The sequence below is a fragment of the Protopterus annectens genome, chromosome 8.part0 (assembly GCF_019279795.1).
Source record: "Protopterus annectens isolate FY-2018-M chromosome 8.part0, PAN1.0, whole genome shotgun sequence".
Taxonomy (NCBI): domain Eukaryota; kingdom Metazoa; phylum Chordata; order Ceratodontiformes; family Protopteridae; genus Protopterus; species Protopterus annectens.
The window spans coordinates 268,928,297-268,945,456 of NC_056741.1; positions in this window are offsets into that span (position 1 = coordinate 268,928,297).

Here is a 17,160-nt window from a genome sequence, read left to right on the forward strand (position 1 = left end):
CATTTCTCTAGTGTGGGAATAGAACACACAGCCTTCTACACCCAAAGCAAGTGTGGTACCTCTTGCACCACTGACACTATCAACTATTTTCTTCTTTAGTGAAATGAATAAAGCAAAACAACTATAGATAATATAAATGCTATATCAACTTTTATTCAACAACACATAAGTCATACAAAGTCAGAAATATTACTGCATATAGCATACTTGTTTTTAAGTGGGGGGGGGGGGGGGGCTCTTACATGCTTGCCAGACACCAAAATCTAATTTTTGATCTATGTCTTCTCTGTCATTAGGAGTAGCTATCTTTTCTGATGTCACTCAGTACAGGTCTTGCCTGTTGAATGGCTACTAATGCTGTATAGTTGGGTGGGTTTATATCACAACATCGAATGCTCCAAATTTTGAACGACACAACATCAAACTGGATTCATTGAACCTCAGAACATCGAACTGGGGGGAAAAAAAACCTTCTGGAGTGCAGATGACAACCAAATTGCTCCATACAGGGGGGCAAGACCCCCCTGCACCCCCACACACCCCCTGCCACTTAAACATACCACTTCAAAGATCGCAGTTAAGTGCACTATAGTGCAGAAATGGAAGATTTCCATTTCCTACACTGTAGCACGATCTCAGAGTTGGTATATATAAGTAGCGGGGGTGTGGGGGTGCAGGGGGGCTTGCCTCCCTGCCTATACCCTTAATGTTACCTGCCACCTTTGGTAACTGCCATTGACATGGATTCGATGTCTTGATGGTTCGATGAATCCATTTCGATGTTATGCAATTTGAGATTTGGTGCTTTCGATGTTCCGATATAAACCCTAGTTGGGCATATGTTTCCACAGTCAACATACCTACATCTCGGACAAATGAAGCTCTGTGCAGGCTAATTAATCATGGCCCCAACAGCCATACCAATATCCCATTACTTAGGTTTATAGGTTCATAGTTGTGCACTAGGCTAGCGGCCAGTAGGACCTTTTTAGGCTTAGCCATGTATCCTAAATCTCTGACAAGTTCAGGAACCCTTGGTAAGTGTTAGCAGGAGCTTGAGAGATGAAATATTTATAAGCAGGGGCTTGGAGTATAAAACATTTGTAAGCAGGCTATGCTTGGCTGTTTATCTCAATTACAAAAAAACAACCTGTCAGTGAACATGGCATTCTCTTCTTTACTTATACAAGTTTTACAAAGATTTGGATTTCAACTAAAATTTTTATTTCAGATTTTATAGAATAAACACTAGCAGCCATTTTCTAAACAAAATGCTCTCATGTTGAAAACAGACAACACAAGAAACAGTAAACTTCTTTTCCCTTGAAACTCACATTTAGTGAAAAGGCATTTGGCAACTCATTGAACTGCAGGAGACATGCTGAGATTCAAACTCAAAGAGTATATAGTGAAGTACTAATTAATGTCCATGTAAAGTGTTCAGGCTACTTGCCCAACACAATGCGTCTGAAATTCTCCAGGTGCAACTAACACTAGGTAAGACTGCAATCCAAATTGTAGCTTGCTACAGATCCCCCACCATACCCCAAGATTCTCACTACACATTTCTAAACATACTGGAAAATATTAAGATAGAACCAAACACACTAATACTGGGTGATTTTAACTATCCTGCCATTAACTGGGAAAACTACTCATGTACCAACACCTTTGCCCAACGGTTCTTGGAATTCATAAATTCTAACGCCCTGGATCAACTAATCTATGGTCCCACCAGGGGCTCCAATATCCTAGACCTGGTCATTACCAACATAGGAAATCGATGCTCCACACCTATGGTCACTCCCTCGTTAGTCAGGTCTGACCATAAGCTAATCACCCTTAACATCCACATCCCACCCCCAGCCCCCATTAAGGAAACCTCCATAAAAAACTTCTCCAAAGCCAACTTCATGCTACTCAAGTCAGAAGTGACAAACTTCATGACACCCATGCAGACGGGAACAGAAAGTTCAACTGCTGAATCCTACGCTAAGGCACTGTACAAGCACACCCACTCATGCATGAATCGTGCCATCCCAAATAGAACCAAGATGCTGTCATCCAAAAAAAAAGGAAGCCAATCTGGTGGTCCCCTGCCATAAACAAACTTTACAACAAAAGGAAGAAACTGTTGCAGAAAAGAGGAAAATCCCAGGATGTAAAAAACTCCCTTGCCAGCCTCAGTGAGAAACTGAGATCCCTCATAAAATCCTCCAAAGCTAGTTACGAAAATAAAATTGCCAAAGATTCCAAAGACAACCACAAGGCATTCTATAACTATGTCAAGAATCTAAATGGCAATGCTCAGATCTGCTCTGAGCTAAAACAGAATGACATTAAATATATTGATCCCAAGGATATTGCCAATATCCTGGCAGATCGATTCAGTGCCAACTTCACCCCCCCTCTCACCCCCTAAATGACCCATCTCAATACTGGAAGATTGCCAAATTCCGGTAATAACGGCCATACAGGTAGAAACCGCACTCTCCAAAGCTAAGAATACAGCATCCATGGGACCAGATGACATCCCAGGCTGTGTACTACATAAACTACAATATGAACTGGTACCTCACCTAAGTGTCATGTTTAATCATAGCCTCACCTCAGGTTTCGTGCCCACTGAGTGGCGCAGAACTACAGTTAAGCCACTCCACAAGGGGGAATCCACCTTGGATCCCAGAAACTACCGTCCCATCAGTCTGACAAGCTTTATCTGCAAGGCCATGGAGTGTATTATCATGGAACTTATAAACAAAGATGTTGGCAACCTTCAAACACTGGACCCCACCCAGTTTGGGTTTGTGAAGGGCCGATCTTGTCTCCTGAACCTGATTGACTTCTTCGAATCAGTCTCTAGAGCCATGGACAAGGGTAAGGTGGTCCACACAGCCTATCTAGACCTTGCCAAGGCCTTTGACACCATCTCCCACTCTGAAATCATCGATAAACTTACTAAGCTGGACATTAATCCCTACATCACCCAATGGGTTGCTAACTGGCTTACTGATAGAACCTGCACTGTAAAAGTAGCCAAGTCCAAATCCAGCTCCAGACAAGTGACAAGTGGAGTACCTCAGGGTTCAGTCCTGGGACCGCTCTTGTTTGGCATCTACTTCTCTGAAGTACAGGTCAAAACTAAAGGACTCTGGCTAACAAATTTTGCAGATGACTGCAAACTGGGAGCCATTATTGATTCCCCAAATGATGTGGATACTCTACAAAAGGGCCTTACAGAAACATATACTTGGTGCCAGAGCCATGGGCTCAAGCTCAATGCCAAGAAATGTATAGTTATCCCCTTTGGGAAAAAACATGTATCTGTGAATTACGATTATAGGTGGCAGTACACTAAATGCCGAAAGTGTGATAAGAGACTTAGGGACACAGGTAGACAGTGGTCTCACCTTCGATAACCACATTGCCATAACAGTCAGGAAATCCTTCTATGTGGCACACCTCATCACTAAGGGCTTTTCATCCAGAAAAAAGGAGGTCATTGTCCCACTGTACTCATCCCTCATTAGATAGAATACAATGCCCCATTTGGTATGTATCTCTCAAGTCATCTGCAACAACTGGAAAGGCTGCAGAAATACCTCACTCAAACAATCACAGGACTAAAGCAGATGCCCTACGCTGACCGTCTTAAAAAAATCCAGCCATACTCTGTTGCATATCATCTACTCAGCGGTGATCTCTGCTTAACATACAAGGCCATGTCAAACCCAGAGCCATTGGACATGCTACACTTAAAGAAATCCCAATCCCTCAGAGCCACACACTCCAGGGATCTAAATCTTGTCATCACAATAAACAAAACATGCTGGAGGGATAGATTCCTGACCCAGAGACTCCCCAGACTCTGGAATAGATTGCCCATACATGTCAAGCAGAGTGCCTCTTTGGCCCTCTTCAAAAGGAACCTTGACGATTGGATGGGAGAAAGGAAATTCACCCCGGGGATCACGTCAGTCGCCCTGCTAGACAGGGGTCCAGGGAAGTAAATAGTGTGGGAAGAAATAGCCAGGGAATTGTTATGGCTAGGCTTTTATAGGCCCTAGGGCTGATAGCCTAGTACCAACCTATGAACCTATGAACCTATAATTCAAAAGGCAAATGTATAATATAACCATTTAAAGACAGTAAAACACCTTTGATAGCCCACTGGACACACATGCCTCTTTCTGGGCAATCCATGAGCATTGCCTGGTGAAATAACTTAGCAGAGTCACACAGAAGACAAATGAAGGCTGAAGGAATCATACCATGTACTGCAGAAAGCAAATTCTAAATAGCTTATAGTCTTACTCAACTGCACTAAGTGCTAGACAAACTGCTGTAACCCAAACATAGTTTAATTCACACCTGTGTGCCTGCAAAAAAAAAAAAAAAAAAAAAAAAAAAACAAGCTCAATTAAAAATGTATTCATAAAGTATTAACATTAAAATCCTATATGTCATGCTGTCCCATTTATTTGCAGCTGAATAATAAATGCACTGTCATTATTAAAGAAACCAAGGATTACATCAAAGAACATGGCTCATGTGATTATCCTTGTGTTTACTGCAAAGCATTTCCTTCCTTCACACCACAACTACTCTGGTTCATATTTACTACAATCAGTTTCCTTCCTTCCTTTACACCATAACTGCTTTAAATCATAGGTACAATTTACTAGGGACACAGTGCTGGAGACCATTGAGAAGTCTAGCTCAAATTTCCAGTTTCCCCAGTGTGTTGTCTAGTTAAGTGATTTGCTCAAGAAAAGGGCATAAATATAAGGCAGAATCAGAGATTTCTGCAAAACTGGAGAAAAATAAATGCAGACTACTCTAAATCACATAAAAAATTATCAGAACAACAGGTTTTGTATCAACATGTATGTTGTGAACCACAAAAACTGTAAGACTCTAATGATTAACATTGACTGATTGCAATATTCAGTGATTTACCAAGCAGCTGGTGTAGAGGATTAGACCTCTTGCTTCTTTTAGCTATGATACAGGGTTTGATAATCAACAAGTCACTTGATGAACAGCCCTCTCTAACTGGGTTTAATGATTGTATTATTAAAAGAGAAGATTTTAAATTTTGTTTTTCATGAGAGAGAGTGATTTGGGGAGAAAAACAAATACTTTTTTGAGCATTTTCTGTGTTACAAATCCATGTTTCAGTGGATGAAGTTGAGATTGAGGGCATAACACTAAATACTAATGGCATGGCTTGTTATCTAAAAACCCGATGCATGACTATAATCATAGTATATATATATATATATATATATATATATATATATATATATATACATACAAAGTGAACTCTCAGATAAAGAGACACAGCAGAAGAAAATAAATATGTACTACAGAAAAATGTGCAAAATGATCATCAGACTTGTTTTGAAGAGTTTTACTATATATACAGTTTATGCAAATCTTAATGGCTTTTACATTGTTGATAAACATAGAGCTTTTTTCATACTCCAAAACTCATTTAGAAACAAAGTATCTACATATGTTTCCAAGAAAATTGTTATAAATCAAACAGATTATAACCTAAAAATTCAAAAGAGATACATATGTAGTCCGATGTTTTGACAACAAAGTATTATCCTGCCCTCTTGTGGCTAAGATGAATTATGTCTTAAGACTCTCACTGCAAGGTTCCCCAAGAGAAGCTAGCTGACTACCACCAGATAATTATTTTGTGTCATTGTGGTGTTGTGTCACTGTACACAACCTTCTTCACTTTACCACGTTCTGACCTTAAAAAATTTCTATCTGATTTAGGTAACAGAAAAATCCATCTTTTACAAAATGCACAGCATGTACTCTGTATTTAGAGTTTTCTTACACCATTCTTATATATCAGATCAATATACTTATTTTTGCATGCAGCCTATGGCTGAACAGCTGTAATCACAAAAGAACACAGATGAAATGCAATCTTTGACATTGCTACATCTCTATGTTAAAAAAGCAGAACAAATTACAGAAAACTTATGGATTATAGGTTCATAGGTCCATAGGTACTTACTAGACTACTGGTCTGTGAGAATCTTAAGATACTTATTCTTATATTTCCATGGAAATCTTTAGCCCTTATAGTTTGTGTACAAATAATCCAGAGGTAGGAAGAACAAGGAAATGTTTCAGCATTTACTTCTTGCTCCTATCAATAAGGGATGTGGCTACTAAATCTGGGGTGAATTTGCAGTTTCCTATCCATTCACCCGAACTTTGTTTGAAAAGACTGAGAAGTACTTTACTTTACATGAAGTGCAAGCTGATGCCACAGAAGAGGTATTCTCTTTAATACATACCGATCCCTCTAGCATAACTCTTTGTATGTTGCAAGAGAGTAATTTCTCTTGAGAAAGTGTACATGCAACTATTGGACTTTTGTATACTTGGTTTGACAGTGTAAGGTCTGTTGAGGCTTTATATGTGAGCCAGAGTTTGCATCTTAGTAGCTATGACACTGAGTAGATGGACAAGGCTTTGAGATGATCTGCATAGCTTTTGTGATATAGGCCTTTGAGTACTGGATGTAGCATTATATTCATTGGTTGGCTGATGACAGCCAAGTACAGTGGAATGATTACGTCCCTGAACATTGATGCCATACCTTTAGATATAAACTGTGTGAGAAAAAAGGACTTCCTTACAAGAGTTGGACTTGGTATGTGGTGATCAAGTGGCAGTTCATTGTCAACATAGGTTCCGAGACCCCTGAATACTGGATCAACTTTCAGAGGTGCGTGCTCAAAGTGATAGTTACAAGGGTAGTCATGCATGCTGAAAGATATAATTATGTATTTCCTGGCATTTAGTTTTAGCCTATGTTTTTGACACCAGTCATTATTTTAGGAAAGGTTCTTTTGGAGGACTTGGTATCATCTGAGGAGTTTATGATGGCACCAAGATTATAGTCATCTGCATACTTGGTCAGCCATAAACCCTTAACATTTGCTTTGACATCTAAGAAGAAAATGCCAAAGAAGAGTGGTCCAAGGACAGAACCCTGGAGTATAGCACTAGTCATAGGTGTTTTGGAGGGTCAAACGAGGATACTACGCTAATGGTCCAAGAGACTTTTTATGCCTAGCCACTCATGCCCCAATTTTTTCAATTATCGATGCTCATGGGAAAGAACAGCTTTGTGTCTGTGCCTTAAGGCATCTACATACTGCCCTTGTGTGTAAGGACCACAGGCAACAAGCCATGGGTGAATTTGCATGTTCCCATCCATTGGTTCAAACTGGATTTGAATAGGCTTAGGTAAGAGCTCTGTTTCATCTGAATAGGGATCATGTTCCAGAGAAGGGCTAATCTCTGAGACAATGCCTGTGCCTCCAACATATTTATGGCATGTTTATGTCACAGACAAGGTTTAGATCCTTAAATTAGGTGATTTTATTGCTGTTGTTTTGCAAATGTGTAACAGATCCATCAGGGCTGGATTAGAGAATGCCTTGTAGGTTAGGCATAGATCACCCCTCAGTAGTCTGTAGGAGACTGAGTACAGGGATAGAGCTTTGAGGCTGCCCACATAGGATATATTATTTACACCCTATATTCATTTGTGAAGAACCTCTGTGTCCACTCCAGCTGTTGCAAATTCCTGGTCAGGTACATGATGAACGGCACGTTGTACTCGATTATTGGTCTAATGAGGGCTGAGTACAGTGGTACTATGTTCTCCTTAGATCTGGATATCATGTCTTTACTTATAAGTTGTACCATGTAGAAGGATTTTCTCACTACCATGGATGCATAGCAATCAAAGTTCAGGTTACTGTTTTACTGAGTTTCCAAGTCCCTTAACACTAGGTCTACTCCTGAGGGGGGGGGGGGTATGAATCTTGTAATTTGCAGGGCTGGTCATCTTCCCAATGTGTATAATTATGCATTTTTTGGCATTGAGGTTTAGGCCATGGTTCTGGCAACAGTTGGTGTGTCTGTGTCAGTCCCTCCTGGAGAATATCTACATCACTGCAGGATTCAGTGATTGCTCCCAACTTGCAATAAGCAGCAAGTTTGGTCAGCCAGAGGCCCTCTACATTTGCGGTGACTTCACAGAAGTATTTTCTAAACAAGCACCATCCCATTACAAATCCCCATGTAACACCACTAGTAACAGGCCTCTTGATGGAGTTGGATTCTCTGACCCTAACTTTATATGTCCTATCTGTGAGCCATTTAGCTATACATAAGGTGACATAGGGATTTATGCCTAAATGCGTGAGTTTGTCAAAAAAACAAAACACATGAGGTATTGTGTCAAATACCTTTGCCAGGTCAAACTAGGCAGTATGCACCATTTCGGCCTTGTCCATGGCTCTAGTGACCTTCTCAAAGAAGTTCACAAAGTTTATTAGGCATGACCTGCCCTTGACGAAACCAAACTGGGATGGGTCTAGTGTTTGAAGATTTCCTATGTTGTTGTTTATCAGTTCCATGATAATTCTTTCCATGGCCTTGCATATAAGACTAGTCAAGCTTATGGGTCTGTAGTTTCCTTTCTTTGTTGATGGTCTGCCTGTGTGTGGAAGGATGACTGTTGCAATCCTCCATTCCCTAGGGATGAAGCCTGTCTGAAAGCAGTGGTTGAAGAGAAATTCTAGTGAGACTGACAGGTCATGTTTCAAGCAATTTAGAAGATATACTGGGATACTATCAAAAACCATTGATGCAGTGTTTTCAGCTCTGTGGAGTGCAGTTTGGTTCTATTTTTTAGTGAGTGTTGGGGCAGAAATGATAGAGGATATTTCTTGGGGGGGGGGCGCTGGGGTGAAGGGGGGTTAAAAATGGATCTAAATTTATCAGCCAGAAAATATGCTCTATCCCCTGGTTGAGTATTGAAAGCTCCATTACCGTTAGTAAAGCACTCTGTTGGGGTTCCTTTTAAGGTTACATACATAACTAAAAAATGCCTTATGGTTATCCTTAGTCTGGAAGGTTATTTTACCTAAAAGTTGGATTTAGTGGACTTGATTAGTCCCCTGAGGTGCTTGTTAAGACTGACATGTGACTTTTTTGCCCTTTGGGCATAGCCATTCATAATTTTGGAGATGATTTTTTTTTATTGTACAACCTATTTATTCTGTGGGATCCACCAAGGAGGTTTGCTTTAGGAGTTTGTCCTACGTTTATTTTGGTTGGTACTACTGTTTCTATGCAGTTATTTACATGATTGTTCCATAAACACTTCCACACAGGCCACCTTGTTCTCTGATTTGGGAGTGGGGTGGGATGAGGGCTTAAAATTTAGCTATGCCATCACCTAATATAAAGTAGTTTGCCTCTGAAAAGTTCTTAATGGTTCTTGATTTTGTTGAGAATTCAGTCTTTATATATATTTCAAAGGTGACTGCTTTGTGATCTGATCTGACCAGTGAGAACATTACACAAGGGGGGGGGGTGCAACATTACCTCATATTTGTGAATAACAGATTGAGAATATTTGCATACCTTGTAGGTATGCAGACTAGCTGTTTCAGTATGTTTGCATTGACAAAATCAAGAAATCTTTGAGCTTGTATGTTAGTGGTGGTGTATCTATCCCAATTTGAATATGGTGTTAGACTGAATTGTGGATTACTCCAGTACATCCAAGTATGTGGTATGGTTATCCTGGATCATAGATGGTCACCTATAGCTATCAAGGATATTGTACTGGATATTATTAAAGGTTAGTTGGATATGGAGTAGCTCAAGCGTGTCATATTGTTTGACCAGTCTTGAGGTGTACTTACTTTTTATGTAGATTGATATTCTTCCACCTCATGTCCCTTTTCATGTGGTAGATGGTCTAAATGTATGGAAGGAATTATAGCCTTTTACTGCCAGGGTGTCTTCCACTATTTTAAACTGTGTCACAGTAACTGCACAGATGTCAACACTCTCCAGGGTGAGGACTGCTTCCAAGAAATAGAGCTTCTTCTTCAGAATGTAGCACTGAGCAGTAATACCTTTAGTTTAACTTACTATGTTGGAAGGTTTATCAGATTGTCATTGCCTAAAAATGGCACTATAGAGGTGGATAATTTTTGGCCAATATCTGAAAGCCTAACCAGGACAGTTGCAGACCATCCCTGACAAAGCGGTATGGTCTGTTAATCACGTACTCCCAAGCTTATAAATATTTGACCCTATAGAATGACACCAGTAATTAAACCAATTGTTAAAGTCAATCATCTTCTGTTTATATTAAGGTATCATCCTTGCAGAAGGTGGAGTGCTGCTCAGTGCTCATACTTGCCTGGGGCACAAAATCTGAAAGCTCTATCATGTCTCTGTTCATGTAGTCCAGGGAGGTACATTTCAGGTCATTTATACCTACATGGACTATGACAGAGGCATATTGGTACTTCTGGTTCAATATCCTGAGTGAATGTATCATCTGACAGATCCTTGCCCCTGATAGGCAACTGACCTTGACTGTCTCCTTGCTCATCCTGATGAGGAGGGCATTAGTGTTTCTCAAGAGAGGAAGTAGAGTTCCCCATCCTAATTTCCTGAGTTCTGTTTGTGAATCAGTTTGTTATCCAATGAGTTACATAGGGATTTACATTTAGCTGTTAATGGAGGGGTGGTTGACATCTTTGAGGTATGGGCTGAGAGGGACATAAAGGGGGTCCTATAGTTAGCTATGTTATGATAAGAGGTTTTATTAATACTAAGTTGGGAATGGTGGAGTTTCAGGTCATTATCTTGTCTAATGAGTCTGGAGGTGGTTTTTTTAAGAATATGGCTACTACTCTGCCTCTACCTGCTTTATCTAATACAGTAAACCTGAAAACGTGACAGTTATTGAAACCCTGCACTAATTGAGTGCTGTCATTGGTCTTAAAAATGGCCTGAATTAAACATTATACTAAAGTTATATTACAAAGGAGGCATTACCTCCAGAGTTATAATACAAAGGAGGCATTACCACCATAGTTATAATACAAAAGAGGCATTACCACTGTAGTTACAATACAAGGAGGCATTAACAATGTAGTAACAATACAAAAGAGGCATTGCCACCGTAGTTATAATACAAATGAGGCATTACCACTGTAGTTACAATACAAAAGAGGCATTATCACAGTGGTTATAATACAAAGTAGACATTACCACCATAGTTATAACACAAAGGAGGCATTACCACCATAGTTATAATACATGGGAGGCATTACCACCATATTTGGCATAAGAAGCAATTCTTATTTATTTTGATTTCAGCATAAAGTTTGCATTTGGCCAGATCTCATGTTTAATTACTGGTTGAAAATAGTAAATAAGGAAAATTAAAATAACACTCATTACAGTTTTACAATATGTACTACTAAACAATCTCAGTGTGAGTAGCTTGTGTGAGTCCAGTTAATTGTGGCCCTCAAATGATGTTTAATGGTTATTGTGATGCCCCAGCACCAGCCCAGTAATCATGGAGCCTCAATCCTCACCAGTAGCATCACTGAGGGATGTATACATTGGGAAGATGACATGTACACACACAGTAAAGTACAATTTTCCTTAAGAGCACACAGAGACTGCAGTCAGTCTGGGTCTGGTTTCTCCCTCTCTCTCTCCAGATCCTCAATAAGACTCCCCACTTTCACATCTATAGAGATGAGATCTCAGCCGAGTGGCCAAGCTAAGACATCTAGCACCCTCTCTGTCCAACCATGTCCCTTCCCAAGTAGCTGACACAGACACACACACACACACACACACACACACACACACACACACACACACACACACACACACACACACACACACACACACACACACACACACACTTTGAGATTTGATTTACATACAGACACACATGCACACACCTGGGGAAGGCTGACACAGGTTTACTAGCTATGCCCCCTTCTGCCCAGACTATAAGGTAGTTCCAGCTGCCACCAGCCTCCCTTATCTGCTACTACAAGGCCCTTAACAAAGGATGCCCAGTCTTACTGTGTAATCTTATTATCAATCCAAATGGTAGTTTTGACCAAGCGCCAGGCTATTTAGGAGTGACCTGTACAGTGTCACCAAATACATATGCAAGTACGCTAAGAGCTTAAATATGTCTCACAAATATCAGCCACAAAGATGGGTTTAAATATATTTAATAATAAATAATAAAAGAACAAGACAATACTCAGTCAATCAACACAGTAACTTCAGAGTACAACATCACAGGAAATAATTTAAAACAACATTGCAGGACAGTCTCAAATGAACACAGAAAACATCTAAACTAATCTTTGCTATATTCCTGTTTATAGCTAAAAGAGATACTATGCCCTAAAACTTGCAGCAAACAAGTGCAGATGGTGATGATGAGAATGGATGTTTCCAGGTCAAAGACAAAATGTAAAATGCCCAGTCTCTCACTGAGAGAGTTATTACATTAATATCAGATATTATTGCTGGATTAGCTTGGATGACATCACTTTTTATCATCTGACTTAAGTTCCCAAGCTAAACAAGAAACTAACAACATTTAACATCTCTGTGTTAAAACTGCATATCGCTCAGATGTTTTCTCAAAACTTGGAAGCTGTAAAACAATAAAACACTTTACATTTTCTACCTAGTAATTACTTCTCCCCAAGACAATACAAAAACTTATAATTCTAGCCATTGTGTCTGCTGCACTGAAACTGAGAGATAACTTCTCTTGTTTATGACCTCAGCTATTCTTAAGTTTTGCAAGTTAATCCTTTTATGTTCTAGTTTCTACTGTTAAAACATACATTTGCACAGGTATACAGTTTATATGCATTTCTTTTCTAAGTCAGCAGGGTACGCTGTGGTTATAACTTAGCACAGCACATAACATACAATTCTGTATAAATCATATCAATATTCACAAAAGACATAGAATTATTTACAAAAATTCCAGATAGTTGGGTTGGTGGTGTCAAATTTACAACAATCTATAGCAGCAGGAATCAAGACACCAGAGAAACAACTTCACATCTGAAAAGAACCACATCTTAATAGATGTTCTCAGGACATATGGAAATATCTGTTTTTGAAAGGGGAGGCAAAGCAGGCAGAGCAAAGGCATGGTATCAAGTAGTGGCTATCACTGCTTTTGGGGAAGGAACCATGCATTGGCACACTGTATGAAAACAGCAAATGACCTAGTGGGACATGCAATTACAAAAGCTAGACAGAATGCCATTGCAGCAGCAGCACTGGTGGAGGCCCTTCCACAATTCAACCATTCACACCTGATGAAGAGTACCTTCTTTCCATAATGGGTGATGAGTATGATGCAGATGACTATGACAGAGGACTCATCAGAGGGGGTGTGGACACCAGTACTTTAGTGCACTGGTGATAGCAATACTTCATGCTGGCATATACTCCCCAGGATAGCTGTGTATATATAACTCATTACATTTTCCATCACCCGATTCCCCATCTTCAACAGGCATGCAGGTAAGCTCACAATGTCCACATGATAAGTGCTGTATCATCTCTTGATACATAAATAATTTCTGGTCGGCAAATGTATAAACATGTCATCACTTATTCCTTCATAGGTTCAGTATGAGCTCAAACACTTCTACTGTCTCACCACAACAGACTGAACCTTGAGAGCACAATGGCTGTCGACAGTGATGCCATAACTCTCATATTCATGACAGATCCTGAGGATGGTGGCACACAGCCCCAAAGTGTATTGACAGGACCCTCCACTCCACGGCAAGTATTTAACTTCCTCAATAGTGATGTGGGCTGATAACAATCAAAAGAATGAGGATGTAACACTGCACCCTGGCAGGGTCACCATGTAGCTCAATAAAAATATTTTGTGAACAACCAAAGCACATTCAGGAAGATGCTACTGTTTCACAGTTCATAGTACCCATTGTAATGTCTGTGCAAAGGGATGGCAAACAAAGGCATATGTCAGGGACATGCAAGGCTTTGGCTGTCCAGCAGCAGATGTACTGTGATACTGTTCTGGCTCAAGCCACTGTCACAGAAAGTAGGGTAGAGATGATTAGAGCACTGCAGGGTATACTTGAAGAATGTCTTCATTGCATGGGAATGGTGGAGGCCAAGCACAATGCCACAATGATATTCATGTGCAGTAGGTTCATAGGTTTATAGGTTCATAGGTTTATACTAGGCTATCTGCCCTTAGGCATTTATAAGCCTAGCCCAGAGTTTTTGTGGCTTACGCCACCCCTTATGTTAAAAAATACTGTGCCCATTAGTTTGTTTTGCCTCTGTCCAGCAGTGACACAGAGATGATTCCCGGGGTAAACCTACGATCTCCCATCCACCGGTCAAGATTTCTCTTGAACAGAGCCAGCAAGGTGCTCTGCCTCACATGGACCGGGATTTTATTCCACAACATAGGGAGTCTCTGGGTGACAAATCTATCCCTCCAGCATGTCCTATGTATATCCGTGCTAAGGTTTAAGTCACTTGCTCTAGTGGATCTGGTAGATTTGGATTTTTTGAGGTGGAGCATGTCCATTAATTCCGGGTTGGACATGGCCTTGTATGTCAGGCACAGGTCACCTCTGAGCAGATGGTATGCGACTGAATAGAGCTGGAGTTTCTTCAGTCTGGCAGCATATGACAGATTTTGGAGTCCCTTTATCCTTTTGGTGAGGAACTTTTGGGATCTCTCCAATTGCTGCAGGTGTCGGGTGAGATACATCCCGAATGGGGCATTGTACTCAATCATTGGTCTGATAAGTGAAGAGTACAGAGGAACAATGACCTCACTTGATCTGGATGTGAATCCCTTCATGATCAGGTGGGCAATGTAGAAGGTTTTTCTAACCACTTTAGCAATGTGAGTGTCAAAAGTAAGGCCACTGTCAACCTGTGTCCCCAGGTCCCTGATAACCTCTTCTGTGCTTAGTGGATTGCCACCTATATGGTAGCTTGGGGTTACCTTGTTTTTCCCGAAGGGTATGACTATGCATTTTTTGGCATTTAACTTCAGGCCATGGCTCTGGCACCAGCTATCAGTTTCCGTGAGACCCCTCTGAAGGATATCTGTGTCCGATGTACTTTCCACTATGGCTCCCAGTTTGCAGTCATCTGCAAACTTTGTCAGCCATAGTCCTCCTATGTTAGCCTGTACTTCTGAGAAGTAGATGCCAAACAACAGGGGGCCAAGGACAGAGCCCTGTGGGACACCACTTGTGACCAGCTTGGAGTCTGACATGGCGCCAGTTACTCTAACCCTGTGGGTTTTGTCCTTTAGCCAGTTTGCAACCCATCTTGTGACATATGGGTTTACATTTAAGCTGGTAAGTTTCTCTATAATACCCGAGTGGGGTATTGTGTCGAAAGCTTTTGCAAGGTCAAGGTAGGCTGTATGGACTGCCTTTCCCTCATCAATGGCCTTGGTGACTGTTTTGAAGAAGTCGACCAAGTTCAAAAGGCATGATCTGCCCTTGACAAAGCCAAACTGGGTCGGGTCCAATGTCTGCAAGTCCCCTATGTCTTTGTTTATGAGTTCCATTATGATCCTCTCCATAGCTTTGCAGACCAGGCTTGTTAAGCTTATGGGGCAGTAATTACCAGGGTCTGTAGAGGCACCGCCTTTGTGGAGTGGGACCACAGTTGCCGTATGCCACTCCTTGGGCACGTATCCTTTGGTAAGGCTAAGATTAAACAGCTGCCTTATGTGCGGGTTTAGTTCCTCATTGAGTTCGTGTAGCACACAGCTGGGGACACCATCTGGTCCCATTGATGCTGTGTTTTTAGCTTTAGAGAGAGCAGCTTTCACCTGCACATTGGAGATGTCTGGGAGGCTGCACTCTGCTGGGATAGTTATCTCTCCTTTTGGGGGGAGAGAGGGGTGAAGTTTGCACTGAACCTGTCTGCCAGTATGTTGGCAATGTCTGTGGGTTCAGTGATTTTTGTATCATTTTGGACTAATTCTGAGCATATCTGGGAGTTTCCACCCAGGTTTCTAACATAACTGAAGAAGGCCTTATGATTGTCTTTTGAATCTATGGCAATTTTTCTCTCAAAGTTGGCCTTGGATGATTTTATGAGTGTTCGTATTTTTTTACTAATAATGATCAAAGGTGTCTTCTCTTTCATGGATTTTGCTCTATCATGTAACAGCTTTCTCCTCTTATTGTAAAGTTTGTTTATGGCTGGGGTCCACCAGACTGGACGTTTGCCCTTGGTGGAAAGAGTCTTGGTTTTATTAGGGATTGCCTGATCCATGCAGTCCTGGAGGTGTTTGTAGAAGGCATTTGTAAGGGCTTCCGCAGCTTGGGTTGTGGTTTCCACTGGCTCAGGGGCCTTGAAGGATACCACACCAGTCTTGAGTAGTGTGAAGTTTGCTTTAGAGAAGTTCTTCACTGTGGTCTTTTTTGTTTGGGGTGGGGGCGGGATGTGGATATCCAGTGAGATTAGTTTATGATCTGATCTCACCAATGAGGGATATACTTCCAGTGTGGAGCATTTTGTCCCCATGTTTGTGATGATGAGACCTAGTATATTTTCTCCTCTTGTGGGAACGGTGACTAGTTGTTCCATGGCATTTGAATTTATGAACTCCAGGAACCTTTGGGCTAGAAAGTTTGGGCTTGAGTAATGTTCCCAGTCTATATTCGGGTAGTTTGAAGTCACCCAATATAATGGTGTTTGGAGATACTTTTATACCCTCCAGTGTCTTCAGGAAGGCTGTGTGGGGTTCCTGAGTTTGAGAGGGTGGCCTGTAGCATGCTACAAATTGTAGAGCAGTTTTGCCTATGGTTAATTGCACCTGGATGATTTCCGATGCTTCGTGCATTGCCACCAACCTGGAGGTGTGGGTATCCTTGATGAATATGGATACACCCCCTCCTTTTGTGGTGTGGTCTGGGTTTTGGGGCCGGAACGCATGATATGAGGTAAACCCTGATAGTGCCGGGGTGCTCTCAGGAGCCTTGAACCAGGTTTCAGTCACAGCACAGACATCAATGTTCTCCATACTGAGAAGGGCCTCGAGTCATGCATTTTGAGATTTAGACTTCTGGCATTGAGCAGCATTACCCTTAGTTTCTTCCCATTTTTGTTTTCTAGGGTGGTAGGTTTAGAATTTGAGCCTTGCCTAAAAAAGGCACTATGGGGGTGGCAAGAGCCTTAGCCAATATCCGGAATCCCAGGGGTGACAGGTGCAAGCCGTCC